Here is a 14,093-nt window from a genome sequence, read left to right on the forward strand (position 1 = left end):
AAAAAAAGTTGCACAAAAAAACTTACTTAACTAACAATCATTTAAAAGAAAATTTTTTTGCACATTTTGAAAAGAAAAAAGAAAACGAAGAAAGAGAGAAGGATAATTAATTAAAAGGAATAAAATTTGTAATTATCACCAAAAAATTTATCACCTGATGTCACATCACAAAATTAAAAATTGTGATACTGCAAAGTTTACGTTCGAATTGAGGATTACATAGTAAACAAAATTATCATGGAAATAAATTATTTGTAACTAAAAGAATAATGAAATATATACAAAAAGATGGCATACCTGAAATTATATTGGTTAATAGTTGAAACAATAAAAAGCAAAAAATATTGTAATTATGTAATTATTTATGTTAAATGTATTTTAAATAATATTTTAAAGGAAAAACACTGCTATTAAAATAGTACAAAGTTATAAATCACTCACAAACTTTTCATTTTAACAAATTGACAAATTTAATTAAACTTTCAGACTAATCATTTAACTAATATCATCGTAGTAATTTCGGCAACTACCACATTATCTCTCACTAATCTACCGTATCGCTTTTTTATCAGTTATCATATCACTTTTCTTATTCATCAATTATCATTTTCCTTCAATAAATAAAAAATATTCCAGTACTGTTTCTTATTTTTACTGTATGTTAATAACAAAACAAAAAAAAAAATGAAAATGTATATTTATAAAAATATTTTTTAATATATAAAATGCAAAATTAAAAAAAAAGAAAAAGTGTGACTGTCAAGATTTTAATTCAGTAAATTGTAAATAATGTGACATAACTATCAAACAATCAATGTAAATATTATTTGCTATTAATTGAATAAATAATATTAGCATTTTTAACATATCTAATTATTAAATATTAATAATTTTTTAACAGTTTTAAATTATTAGATGAATAGAATAAAAAGAAAAAAGCAAAAACTAAAAAAAAAAGAAATGAAAAAATCAAAATTTTAAATTTGTTATTTTACTTCATTTAACATTACTTTATTAATTACTGCAAATTTTTTTTTTTTAATTCTTTTAAAATTTCCTTTTTTTCGATTAGAAAATTTTCAATTTCTTTTTACATGAAAATATTTTATTTATCATATTCAGAAAAATAAAAATTATCACATTTTTTTGTGCAATTTTAAAAAGTCGTCAGAAATGCAATGCTAAATTTTTAAATTGTTGCTAGCAATGTGATTAATATAAATTTTGTTGTCCAATGAAGAAAAATAGAAATTTATAGCACAATAAATTTTAATTATAACATTATTTAATAAATAACTGTAAGTTATATATTTATTTAATACCCAAAAAATAGTGATAAAATAAAGAAGATAATTGAAGTATTGATGATAATTCGTTTACTTAAATATTGTTATAATCGTAATTTACTAAATAATTAACAAACAATTATATGTATACAATTCGCAACTCAGAATAGCTATTTGATAACTGCCACATAAACAAATTATCATCGATTTTTTTTGGAAAACTTTGACATGAGATGCTAACAGAGTATAGTTATTTGTTTACAAATTCTGTGGTATTCATGCTAATTTTATTTAGCTTCAGTCTATATTTAAAGAACATCTGATAATAACAATGATAACATAAATGATAATAATGGTTAGAGCATAATAAATGATACTTGAAGTCGAGATGTACTAAAATTATTCTTTTTGGTGACAATATTAATGCAAATAATGATAATAATAACAGTAGTAATAATGTGAGCAATGATAATAGTACTAATGATAATATCAGCAAAGATAAGCTGAAATTACTTCCTTTAATGATAATGATAAGAATGAAAATGATAACAAAAATAATAGCAAGAACAGTAGTGATACAACCGCAGACGACAATTGCAGCAATGATAATAACACCGATAATAGTAGAAACGAACAGTAACTGATAAGAGATATCATGAGTGATAGCATTACTAATGCTAGTAGTGTTAATACAATAATCATAACAATTATGAAGAGGCATGCAAAAATTATTTCCTTTAAATGATAGAACAATGTGCAAGTGGTAATTAAGTAGTAGAATATTAATTAAGGATAAAATCAACAGTGATAACACCAAATATTATCATAAATAATATGCACAATCTATTTTTTTAATGAGACCAATGCCAATTTTACCAGTGATAATATTAGTGATAATGATAATGATAGCAAGAATAATATCATAAAAATATGCAAAAATTACTTTCTTCAATGGTAGCAATATTAATGTAAGGAGTAATAATAGCAGTAACAATAATAATAGTATAATAGATAACGATAATAATAATAATACAGCATCATAAAGAATTTTTCTTTTTTTTTCCTCTCCCTCTCTCTCTCTCTCTCTCTCTTTATCTATCTATCTTTCTGATCTTCTTTTATATTATCACAATAATGATAAGAGATTAATTTAATTCATCCATCTTAATTAATATAATTAAAAAAGAAATTTGAAGAAAAAAAAAAAAAAAAAAGTTTAGTCAATAAAAGCAAACACATTAAAACATATGTGCGAATGAATGTATAAATAAAATGAATTGTTCCTAAATTGAACAATTTGAGCAAATCAAAAGGAAATAGAACAATAGTATGCTAATAAGAGAACATTTTAGCTACTACCATAGCTTTCATTTATTTGCGCACAATTTGCATTTATCCAATCTGATGATATATGATTATTTGCTGAAATAGATATATGTATAGTAGATTGGAGAGAAAATTTTAGTGTGAATTTATTGGTGAAACTTGAAAAGCTTTATTCCAGAATTGTATTAGTATCGGATAGCCTTCTTCCAATTGTCCTCAAAGGCGGAAAGAATTGAGATCCAATAAGAGCCAATCAGCGCAAATTTCTACTTAACGATGAAAAGGCTTCCAATCTTAAAATTCGTAACAGTTCTATTTCATCCTTTATCATTCACAAATACTTTCTCTTTATATTTACTTTCAAAAAAGTTTTTTTTTTTTTTTTTTTTTTTTTAATTTTTATTTATTTATAAATTTTTGCTAACAATTATTACTTTACTACAATTAAAATGAAATTTATCCTTGTATTTGATCCTTTTTCTTCTCTTGTTTTCTCCCTCTCTTTTCTGCTTTCTCTTTCCCTCTCTCTCTCCCTCTCTCTGTTTTTCTTATATTCTTTTGTATTGTCATTATAATAATACGAGAATATTCTAATTTTTTCTTTTTTTTTTTTTATTTATTTTAATTGGTAAAGACAATTTATTTTTAATATTTTTTTTATTTTTATTTTTTTTTATTATATTTTTATTTTTTTTATTTATTATTATTTTTTATTTTTATATATAAGCATTTTGAATTAAACACATTTTATGAATATATTTGTGTATTTGCTTATAACTTTTTTTTTTTTTGTACGACGCATTAAAGATGTGTAAATTTTAATTTTAACAAGTTTAAAGTCATACAATTTTATGAAAAATAACAATGGAAATAGCTAAAGTTAATTAATACAAAAAATTTATTACTTTAAATAGTTTAAAAACTTAAAATTTAATTCTGTAGTATATTTTTTTCTCTAAAATATGAAAAAAAGTTTTATGATAACCATCTTGCACTGTATAGATTGAATAAATTTAGCTGCTAATGTTTCATTTTTTTTTTTAAATTTCAAATTTATAATATTTTAATCTTTAACATTTTGTAAAATTTTCAAAATCACATAAAGTTGCACAGATTTTCTTGTTTTTAAATTTTATATGCAAAACTAAAATACTGAAAGTTTGAAGTAAATAGCGTAAAGAAAGTTTGGAATATTTGTGCTAATTAATTGCTGACTCACTGATTTCTTCAAATAATATTAATTTCAATCTTTTTAAAAATATTTTGTTGTAATATTTTGTTTTTCTTCGATTTTAAAATTTGTTATTTGATAAAAAATGTATTTTTCAAGTATTACTTTAAGCTTTAAAAAACATATATGCAATGTTTCTTCGTGTTTTCTTCTATTGTACAAATAATTTAATTATGCATTTCAAAAGCAAAGCAAAAAATATTTGAAATTCACAAATACTTTTTTTAAAAATACTAAGTTGTTCATTCTTAAAAAAAAAAATATTTATGAATTAACACAGCAAATATTTTAATTATATATGCGAAGCATTTCAAACGGAGGAAAGAAAGAAACAATTACTGAAAATTCTGAAATAGTAATACTGAAAACTTTTCCAAATACTAGTATGAGTATTGAAAAAAAAAAAAACTTTTTAAAATAGTAATATGAATTTTACAGTGATAATATTGATAACTGAAAATTCGAGAATAATAATGCTTTAAAGAAATGTTAAAAATTTTATCACATTTTTAAAAAAATTTTATTATAAAAAAAAAAACACATTTTTTTTTTGCAAAAAAAAAATTTGTGCAAATTGTTAGACTTTAAAAACCAAAAAAAAAAAAAAAAGATACAAATTGATTATTAATAATTTATTTGTTAAAAGATATTTGAATAAATAGAAAATAAAAAAAAAAAAACATAAATAGAAATAATTAAAATATAATAATAAATATTAGATACAAATAAACTGAAATGTAATCATCATCTGGCCCAAACTGAAAATGTAATTAAGAATTGGCTTTCTTTTCAATGCATCAAATCTAATTGATTATTCCAATAATTTTCTTTCATCTAAACAATTCACACACAATTCTTTGCCATTTTTAAAATTGAAGCATAAGGATCTCCCGGGGTACTCTAGGATAATTATTTCAATCCACTTGGTCTAACTCATCCACATCTCCTAGTACCTATTGAGCTATTTCAATCAATCACAACATTCATCATTTCATTTATTCATTTAATGAATAAACACTTTTGTTATAAATGCTACTTAAGTGTCCACTTCGTTTTTCGGGAATGCTTATCAAGCTTTAGCTGTAGAGAAAGAAGCTAACTGTTAGAAATGGATATCCAGCATTGTCATACATATACTACTAATATCTTTCTTCATTACATTCTTTTCTTTAATTAAATTTTTCAAAAATGTTTTCTTTTTTTTGGCACTTTTTTTTTTAAAAATATATTAATTTTATTTTTCTCTAAAAATCTATTTTAATGTTTTTTTATTTTCTCTAGTTGGTTTTTAATAAATGAAGTAACTATTATCATAATCATCACTTTCACTATCATTATTATCCTCACTATTGTATAGTTGTAGTTACTGTTATTATTGTTATTATTATTATTTAAAGTATATTTGAATAAAAAGTTGTCAATTATTAGTCTCCAGGATTTTTGTCAATGCAACATTGTCACAACATATATTATTCTCGTATTCTAAAAGATCATTTTATTACTATGAAAAGTAATCATTATCAATGCACAATCAATATTATCATAATCATTTGCATCACTGTACAATTATTAGTGTTATCACACCGAAATTATCATTTATATCACTGTCCTACCTATCATTATAATCGTCACATTCACTGTTATCATCATTATCAAACAGAAATTATCATGCTGATTAATACAATCATTAGAAATTAGCTTTTATTTGCAAATGAAACATACAGCAATATTTTGTTATTAATATATTTTTGTGGTATAAAATAAAATAATTTTAGCATATTTTTTTTTTTTTTTTCAAATATTATTGAAATTTAATTTGTGAGTAAAATTTTTGCAAATTATTTGCATTTTAGATTTTTTTTTTGCACTCTCTTTGTTTTCAAAAATTTTCAATTTATTTCGATAAAAATACTCTCAGAATTTGTTTCAGATGAAAAGTATTAATGGAAATATGAAAAGTACAGTGATAATTGAAACAGATAAACGAAATGATATGTTAAGAAAAAATGATAATAAACAAAAAATGATAACTACAGCAATCAGTGGTACCAGTAATACAACAAAACAATTGATGCATCATCGATTTACTGTTAATGATATCTTATCACCACTGAATAATATTGGTAAGTGTAATATTATTGGTTTAATTAAAACAAAAAGAAAAAAAAAACAGAAAAAGTTAGATTTTATTTTATCAAAAAATCTAATCACATATTATCAATTTATTTGTAGAAAGATGCAAAAAAAAAAAGTTAAATTTCTTCAAAAAAATAAAAAAAAATATCATTTAAATGTTGCTGATTAGAGAATTTCAACTTTATATTATTGATTAATTTAAAAAAAAAAAAAAATTCTCAATCTAGCATTGAAATCTGGTTGGAAACAAAAAGGGAAGAAAATGAATTTATTTTTTTCACTTTTGATGGGTATATTTTAGCAAAAAGAAATTTATGTTATGAAAGACTTTTTTTATTTAAATAAACCATCTCACACATTTAAGAATTTTCTTAAATCTGTAAACTATTAAAATATTTCAACGAAATTATTACAATTATTGTTATGGATTTTAAATTAAGCCTGGAACTGAATATTATTTTGCAACTTATTTAATTATAATTTTACATTTAAAAAAATGAAAACTTTCAAAATTTAAAAAAAGAAAGAAAAATTTGCATTATAAAATTTATTTAAGCAACAAATAATGTAAACTTATCAAAATTCATTGATTACAAAATGTAACAAATTAGTAATTTATAACTTTGCCTGAAAAAAAAAAGAATTGTTGAAAAAACAAAAATTCAATTAAATATTTTTTTCATAGCTTTAAGAAACATAATGAAAAAAAAAAAAAAAAAAATCAAGCAAATAGCTACAACAAATATTTTATCAACTTTTTGCTATTTATTATCACTTCTCTTCTTATCATTGCCTTTCACTATCACAATCGTTTTTCCCCTGCATATCCGCGGTATTGATGATTTCTCTTTCTATTTTATCACTGAGTGATAATGATAACAATGTTTTTTTTTCTTTCTTTCTTTCTTTCATCCAATTTTCCAAATGCTAATCCACGATATTTTTGTTCATTCAATTATTATTGATATTTATTCTCTGTAGTAAACTTCATTCAAAAATAATTTTTTATCAGATATTCCATGATAACTGATAATCCATTGATATTTTCAAACCATTCAAATTCTGCAATTATAATCATATTTCAATAAATTTTCTTTGATATGATAATACTCATCCAAAAAAGATAAAAACAAAAATTTATCCATTATAATCTACTCTTTAAACTATTTCTCCTTTTTTTTTTTTTTTGACAATATACTTTCACTGACAAATAACCAAATAAATTTCTCCATCGGTTTTCTTTTTTATCATACTGTAAAAACGAAAGAGGAAAAAAGGAAATGCGACAATATCTATGTGACAATTATATAAAAAATGTCTACTATAACCCTATTGTATTGCAATCCTATTTATCCATATTACACGAAGATAATCTTGCATATTTGTTTGTACAATTAATGGAAAATTTCTAATCAAAAAAAAAAAAAGTAAAGATAAAAAAGAATATTTTTCATTATCTAAAATAATCCTAAAGAAAAAAAAAAAAAAAAAAAAAAAAAAAAGAAAGAAGTAAATAAATAGAAAATTAGCAATAATTTGTTTATTAGTTATTAAAATGTACACATTAATAAACATATTTATTTTTTAATTAATAATGGAAAATGAAAAAAAAAAAAAAAAAAGTTAATGGTTTTTGATTGAATGACTTATCGTCGCTTCACTTTCATTTTCATTTATTTACATTTTCAACTACGGTATTCATTTTATCTCATCCATGCATGCACGATTTTATGTTTATTATACTATTGTCACCACCATTAGTAATTTGTGTCAAACCTTTTCGTCTTTTCATTTCTCGTCCAACGTGTAAACATAGGTGTCCATATTATTAATCTATATTTCAAATGTTATCTCATTTTTATAATTAATTAATGGATAAGATTAGAATTTATTTGATTCATGAAATTATTCATTAATTATAATTACTTATGACTGTGTGATATTTTCCATTTTAGCTATAAAATTTTGATGTATTAAAATTAATAGTTAAAAAATAAGTGCTCGTGCTTTTTCTTATTATTATGATTAAAAAATTAAATAAATTCAAAAAAAAAAAAAAAAAAAAAAAATTTATTTGTATATTCTAATTACATTTACGAATTAAATTATTAAAAAAATATAAATGCAAATTAAATTATTAAATAATTTAATATTAGGTCAAGATTTTATTTCTTAATTTTTGTTATATTCTATGAAAGATTTATTTGTTTTAACAAAAAATAAAATTTTGCTAAGACATTTGCAGAAGATATTTGTAAATATTTCTTGTTAGATAACATTGTGCTATTTTAAATTCATATTTTCTCATAAAAACTTTTCAAAAAAATGTTCAATCATATTCATTAATAAATTTGATCAATTTGTAAATCAAGTAAAATGAAATTAAAGTATCTATGAAAATAAAACGATTTGAATTATTAAAAGCTTAATATATATATTTTTGTTCTCAATTCATAGCCCTCTAATTTAGAAAAAAAAAAAAAAACAAATTAATTAATTTAAAATACAAAATTTTTTTACTGGATTTCAATTTTATTTCAGGTTTTTTAGTAATTTATTATCTGTTATAATTTCTTAATTTCGAACAATATTTGTACATTTTGAATGGGAAATTAATTCGGAAATAATTTCTTCTCTCCTATTTACAAAACTAATAATATGTTTTGCTCTTCAAAATTTCCTGCTTAATTCGAAAATTTAAGTTATTTTGATCTGATCTCAAAATTAAAATATTCAAAATGTTCAAAAATTTACAACTAATTTAATATGCATTATTAAAAAAGAAGTACAACCTTCCCTAACAATTATATTGTTTTTTAAATATACAAAAAATTTTAACTTATCAGTGCGACATAAACATTACTTTAATTCCTGTAATTTTAATCTAATTAAATTAAATCAACTTATGGTAACCACAGATTTTCAATTTCGTCTCATAAAAATATTCAAAACATTCAAAAGCTAAATAGTTATCTTAAAATGTTCAAATAAATGAAAAAATTACTTTTGCTTTCATTTTTTTAAAAAAAATTTTGATCAATATAATCTGAAATATATATTTCATTACTTATTTATATAATTCTTTTATTAATATAGCAATTTTTTTATGAATTTTAACTATTTCAGATTACATGGATCAAATTTTTTTGAAATAAATAAATGGAAAAAAAATTTTTGTTCTACTAATATTTATTTTCTAATTTCTTCCTTTAATTTTTTGTTAAGTTAACTAATTAATTAATTAATTAATATCATTTAATCTTTTATTCAAATGTATATTTTAATGAATATACAATCCCTTCTCATTTTTTTTTTCTTTTAAGTTTTAATCATAGAAGATTTTTTGAATAATTTGACCATATTTATAGTACATACGTACATACAACGACAAACAAATCATATGCATGTGATGGACAAAAGAATGAAAATGTGTTGACCAATGACCACTTGACATATTCAAAACATAGAATGAAAAAATAAAACCAACAGGGAAAGGGTTAAAATGATAATAAGTTGATATGAATGATTGACATTTTGTCATAAATTCTGATTTGAAAAATAAAAAGAAATAACCGTCGTAGATGAATAATAATAGTACTTGATGATGTCGCTTTCTTTTTAAGAACCACTTTAAGATAAGATTTTATTCAAATTTTAGTTTTCTTTTTTAATTTTTTATAATTTAATGTAAAAAAAAAAAGAGGAAGAAAATGACATAAAATTGAATTTCGTTACGGTAAACCACAAATAATGTTTAAAAAAAGATTTTTTTTTTTCGCATCATTGCAAACTTATTTTTTCTATTTTTTTTTTTTGAAATTCTATTGCAATTTTACTAATGTATGCATAGATTTTTATTTTAATTTTATTGATCTAACTATAATTTCTGCTCATACTCGATAAATTTCTAATATTACTAACTCTAAAATTATACTACTAAGCTAAATTAAATTAATTTTTCCTTTATTCCTAGTTATAATTAAGATAATATATTAATAATATCATTTTTAATGCTAACAACAAAATGTGGTGGGACAAGAAAGACAAAGCTAAAGGAAACAAAAGTTTCGATATTGAAAAATATTTTAAAATTGAAATAATATTAGTTTTTTTTCAAAGTTATTAAATTATTGGAAAATATTAATTTAATTTAATTTTGAACGAGAAAAAAGACAAAGAAGATTACAAAAAACTAAAAATAAAATTGTAGTGATGTGTTTGTATATCTAAAATTATTAATTAATGATGATTTTAGGAAGGTTGAAATTATCATTTCATAAATATGTTTATTAGAAAATCCCTTCTACTACCATAAAATTTGTTTACTAATGTGCTTATTTCAATAATTGGTTTATTATTTCTAATTAGTTTATTCTTTCTTCTAATTAATCCAATTTCTTTTTTTTTATCATACCTTCATTCTAAATTAAGACAGCATTATTGTTTTTTTTTTCTTCCCGAGATTTGGAAATGAAAGAAAATTTAAAAAATAATGAAAGGATAGTTTAAATAACAATAATTAATTGTTCTAATTGAAAATAATTATTTCAATAAATTGTGATAGAATAGGTAAATAAAGAATGATGGTAGAAAAATTTTGTGTTAAAATTAAAAAATCAAAATATTATAATAATTCCATTGGAATCATTAACTTTAAAGATAATAAATAAATTACTTATAAAATTTTGAGAATAAAAATTTCTTTCTAGAAATTTTTATCATCGTAAATTTTTTGATGAAACAATTGTTGAAAGGATATTTTGATATATTTACACAATAAAAGAAAAAAAAAAGAAGGGAAATCAAAGAAAAAGCCGACAAAATTAGCGATGAAAAATTTGTTGCTGAAAAGCAATAGTGAAAAACTTTTTGCTGTCACACTGTCACACTTTCAAGATGTCAACCTACTCAATCAAGCAGTTGTCAACTTATTGGTTTGTCAACTGATACAAATGGGAAACTCACAGATAGTTCAATAGAATTAGAATTAATAATTTAGAATAAGATATCAAATGTTGCAAAAAGCATATTAGTATTAATTCAATACTATTTCGTTTTATCGATAAATTAAAAGTACCAACAACGAATTCGGTAAGTACTAACAAGTAGTAACAGAATTAAAATTTGTTAAATTTTTAATGATTTTGATTTTACTATTAATTATTATATTGATTGTTATGAGTTATTTGGTTTCTAGAATTAGAATTAAGAATTTAAATGCAATTAAAGATTTGTTTTTTAGCAAACAAAGAATTGCAAAGATATCTTGACGTTTAGTTAGCTCCAATAACTAAAATTATTAATTAGCTTTAAAAAATAATAAAATTATTAAATTAGTTCTAAAATATTAGCTTCATTAATTAGTCGTTGATCTCTTTCTTTATATTCCAACTTTATTTTGCATATTATTTAGTATAACATTTGGCATAAGATTGTATGCCATTTAAATTTAAAATGATTTTTTTTTTTTTAAATACTTTTTTTGTTATTAATAATAATGATGTCGTGAATGTCGTTGATTGAATTTGTCAATGCGAATATTTATTGATTTATCATGACATATGAAGGATACTGTATTAAAGAAAGTAGTTTAATTTTGAAAAAAAAAAAAAAAACTTTACTGATTAATTTTTTCTTGGACATTTATTATTACAGATATATTGTTTCATAAACTGTATTTACAAAAAAGAAGAAATCCTTAACTATATACAAAAATCTTTAATTAAATACTTTATAAAAAAAATTAGAAATTAATTATACACTTTAGCTGTATATACTTCTAGTACTGCTCTTTGTTTCATTTTACATGTATATTTCAACAAATACTTAATTATTTCTAAATGATCATTTTATTATACATCTGTTTTACACATTAAAAAGATCGCTGTAACTTTTTATAAGCAAAAAAAAAAAAAAAGGAAACGATGTCATATTAAAATTTAGATGTTTAATTTTAATGATAAGAATGCATAGAATAAATATGAAAATATTTAAGGAATTAAAATTAATTAAAAATATTGATTGAAAAATAAGATATGACACTTAACAGAGATAGCTATAGTTTAATCAAAAATATTAGGTATTTGAGTGGAAAAGTTTAAGATTATAGAAAATTTGTGTATATTTATTATTATATTACAAAAACATCTTGGAAATTTTATATACATATTTGTTACAAATTTAATTTGTCACATATTAGTTATCATGAAATTACCACTGATAACAATAATTTTAACAAATAATATATTGTCGATAACCAATACAACACTTGTAATATTATTCAAATATACAGCACTTATTGAATTTACATAAATTACTTATGTAATGGTAAATCGATGACATATTTAGTTTATACATATTATTTAAGTACTCAGTAAAGATTTAGGTTGATAACGTATTTATCATGAAAAAAAAGAAAAAAAAAATGAAATGAAATGACTCTATTATGCTTACAAGTATAAAAAAACTTTTTTGTGATATTTTTCAACTTTATAGCGCTTATTGCATTTATATAAATTACTTATTAATAACATATTTAGTCATACTTAACAAAAACTTTGGACAAATTAATACATGAAATGAAATAGTGTAGAAGAAGTGATATAATTAATATATTTAATATTTTTTAAATTACATAAATATTTAGAGAAAAAAATTGATTTAAATATTTAGTAAATATTTAGAGGAAAAAATTGTGCTTATAAATTCCATTTATCACATTTTATCATACAAAACCATAATACTCCATTAATATGAAATGTTAATAGATGAAATTAGGAACGTTTATAATATTTGTTTTTGATCGAATAATATTTCCAATAATTTTGATATATCCGACTGAAAAATTAACTTATCTTATATTTGTATTATTTCCGTACTTTGTTTTTTGCGGTATTACCTTTGTGATCAATCAGAAATAATAAATAATCAGAGATATAATGCTTATATTCAGCAAGAGAGTTATCTGATTGATAAAAATAAATTAGGTAATAAATAGTAAAGGATAAGAATTGATAAGAATTTCAATAATATTTGGTACTTGAAATAACTGATAAAAAATTAGAAAACAAGAAAATAAAAATTAAAAAATATGAATATATTTGTTGTAATCTTCACTGCATTTCAAAATATTTTTATCAATTTTAATTTTTTTTTTACAAATTATCGGATACATCAAAAATTCATAGAAAGATTAATTTTTCTACTATGAAATATAATTTCCAATGACTATTACAAATAATTCGCTAAATGATAATTGTAATTAAAATTTCTTTGAAAAAATTCTTTTCTTTTTTTTATGGCTTAATTAATAATAATTATTTATTTATTTATTTATTTATTGAATATAAGCAAATATTTTCAACAATTAATTGAAAATGCCAAAAAAAAAAGAGAAAAAAAGAAGACAAAATTAACGGAAATTAAAAAAAGCACAGTATGCTAAAGCTATTGCTACACATATAATAAAACATCATTTGTAATGTTAAAGAAAAAAAAATTGGAAATCAATTAACTCTTCAGGTATTGGCTAATTCATTCATTTTAACTCCACCTTTTTTCTACCCACCCCAACCAATTCATAACATCTATTCATTTGCTCCGCCCTTTTTTCATCACTACCAAAATTGGATAAATTTAAGAATGAAAATGGGAGGTAGAGAGAGAGAGAGAGAGAGAAAGGGAGTGGAAAAAGAGATAGAAAGAGAAATCTGATGAGATTATAAAGTGTATATGGGATGAATGAAGAGAATGAAATTGAAGTGAAATAATGAAAAGCATTTGAAGAAATGGGAGGTTAAGTGGGATAGATGAAAATGTTAATGAAAGATGAGGAAAAGACTGGTAAGGGTGAGATGCATGATAAGTGGTCATTTAATCATAAGTGTAGAGGAGGAGTGGTGGTAATAATAGCAGTAGTAGTAGTAGTAGTAGTAATACTAGTAATAGTAGTGGTAGGTACTAGAATAATAATAGCTGATTGTGTTGTATGAGATTTTTAAAGAGAAAAGCAGCAGAAAAAGTGGGTAGGGAAGTAATTTCAACAAAGATTGAGTGGGATGAAATGAAAAATGAAGAAGATAAATGATAAAAAGTAATGAAGAGGAATTTAGGAG

The sequence above is a fragment of the Brugia malayi genome (genome assembly GCF_000002995.4).
Source record: "Brugia malayi strain FR3 genome assembly, contig: Bm_v4_Chr4_scaffold_001, whole genome shotgun sequence".
In the NCBI taxonomy this organism is placed as follows: Eukaryota; Metazoa; Nematoda; class Chromadorea; order Rhabditida; family Onchocercidae; genus Brugia; species Brugia malayi.